Below are 2,656 nucleotides of genomic sequence, written 5' to 3'. Positions count from 1 at the left end.
GTGTCCTTGTATGCCGACGACTTGCTGCTGTATGTGTCGGAGCCGAGTGCGTCGATAGGAGGAATATTGGAGCTACTGCGGGTATTTGGGTCTTTCTCTGGGTACAAGTTGAACCTGGACAAGAGTGAGTACTTTGTGGTGTCTCGGCCGGGGGTGGGGGTAGGGGTGGGGGGGGCTGCCATTCCGTAGAGCAGGGACTCATTTTAGGTATCTGGGGGTGCAGGTTGCCCGGGAGTGGGGAAGGCTTCACAGGTACAACATCACTAGTTGGGTGGGGAGAGTGAAAGCCGATCTGGCAAGGTGGGATGGCCTTCCTCTGTCACTGGCAGGTCGGGTACAGGCGGTTAAAATGAATGTGTTGCCGCGATTCCTGTTTATTTTTCGATGCCTACCGATTTTCCTGCCGAAGTCTTTTTTTCAGGGAGATTGAGGGAAGGATTACCTCATTCATATGGGGAGGGAAGGTGGCCAGAGTGAGAAAGGTGCTGCTACAGAGGGGAAGGCAGGCAGGGGGTTTGGGTCTCCCAAACCTGTTGTACTACTACTGGGCGGCGAAAGTGCGGAGCTGGGTCAGAGGGGTTGATTCTCAGTGGGTCAGAATGGAGGAGAGTTTGTGTAGGGGGTCGGGGCTGAAGGCACTTGCAACAGCGCCGCTCCCGATGGCTCCGGGGAATATTCAGGGAGTCCGGTAATAATAGCTTCATTGAAAATCTGGAGGCAGTTTCGCCAACACTTCGGGTTGGGGGCAGGGTCAAGGGAAATGCCGATTCGGGGGAACCACAGATTTGAGCCAGGGAGGTGGGATGGAAGTTTTCGGAAATGGGACGAGAAGGGGATTAAGACGCTAAAAGATTAATTTCTTCGGGGTCGGTTTGCAGGATTGAGGGAGCTGGGAGCGAAGTATGGGCTAGAGCAGGGAGAAGAGGTTAGGTACATGCAGGTTCGGGATTTTGCCAGAAAGGAGATGCAGAACTTCCCAGAGGATCCGGCCTCCACATTGCTGGAGGAGGTGTTGACGAATAGGGGACTGGAGAAGGGGGCAGTGTCAGCGGTGTACGGAGCTATTCAGGAAGAGGATAAGGCACCACTGGAAGGGATCAAAGCAAAGTGGGAGGAAGAGCTGGAAGAGGTTATAGAGGAGGGGGTCTGGTGTGAGGTGCTCCGGAGAGTGAATGCCTCCACCTCATGTGAGGTTGGGGCTGATGCAGCTGAAGGTGGTATATAGAGCACACCTCACTAGGGCGAGGATGAGCCGATTTTTTTGAAGGAGTAGAGGATGTGTGAGCATTGCCGGGGGGGGGGGGGGTGAATCACGTTCATATGTTTTGGTCCTGTCCAAAGCTAGGGGAGTACTGGAAGGAGGTGTTTAGGGTAATTTCCAAGGTGGTGCGTGTGAAACTGGACCCTGGTCCCCAGGAGGCCATATTCAGGGTGTCGGACCAGCCAGGGTTGGAAACTGGAGCGGAGGCAGATATCATAGCCTTCGCCTCGTTGATTGCCCGAAGGCGGATCCTGCTGGGATGGAGAGCAGCCTCTCCACCCAGTGCCCTGGCATGGTGGGGGGACCTGTTGGAATACTTGGCCCTTGAAGGTTAAGTTCGAACTGAGGGGACGCTCGGAGGGGTTCTACAAGTCATGGGCACTATTTATTATGCACTTTCAAGAACTGGATAACATCGAACATTAGGTGGGGGGGAGGGGGGCTGTGTAGATTAAGGGTGACTACGGGTAATCCCGGATTCCTTTTTGTCATTTGTTTATGTAAACCTGCGGGCTGATGTTTGGGGGTTGGTGGGTGGATGGGATCGTTGTTATTATGGGGATTGACATATCTTGCTGATTATTGTTTATTGTTGATGGGTGTAAATGTGGGAGAAAATGTGAAAAAGGAGGAGAATAAATTTTTTTTAAAAAAAACAAAACAAAGATTCAGTTCTAATATAATATCTATTGGTGATTTGGGAGCAATAAAGGAAACTGTGCGCAGTCAAAGACGTGGATTGACAGGAGGCTACCTCCAGTTGCACCTAAGCTAACTGGGTCCAAATGAAGCCAAAGCCAATATTGGATATTAGCAGATCAATAATAACTCTGAAAATTTGTCAGCACCAAACCATCTCGAGGCTTGGGTCTTTGTCTAAATAATATTCCAAATAAAGGAAGAAATTAATTAGTCTACTGCAACAACAAATACTTGGGGGTAGAGCATGCAATGCACTGAAATAAGTATAGACATTTTAGCAAAATATTCATCTTTACAGTACATATGACCAGCTAAAGAAAGGCGTAAATTAGACCAATGTGCTAAGTTCTGCCTCAAGTTCCAACAAAGGGTTAAAGTTGAGTGTAAAAGGGCTTCAAGGGATCATGTAGTTACAATTCCTAAATACTTCATGCTGTTTATTGAGACCTGGGAGGGGAGAAAGAAGGTAACTCTTGACCAAAAGAGTTAATGGGAAAATTTCCCCCCCTTTTTTTTTTTGTGAATTAATTTAAAAACCTGTGTCATACACATTGTTCAAGAATAGAGACAATATTAGAGGAGAGATGAAGCTGGATCAGAGATGCAGAGAAGCTGACCCATCAGCATATTGTGAGAATTCATTATATGCTGATCTTTGTTAACCTTACGAACCTCCTTCTGTTTATACTCTAG

This window comes from Scyliorhinus torazame, unplaced genomic scaffold (assembly GCF_047496885.1).
Source record: "Scyliorhinus torazame isolate Kashiwa2021f unplaced genomic scaffold, sScyTor2.1 scaffold_1738, whole genome shotgun sequence".
Lineage (NCBI taxonomy): Eukaryota > Metazoa > Chordata > Chondrichthyes > Carcharhiniformes > Scyliorhinidae > Scyliorhinus > Scyliorhinus torazame.
The sequence above is the reverse complement of the archived record's forward strand: the minus strand, read 5'-3'. Positions refer to the sequence as shown.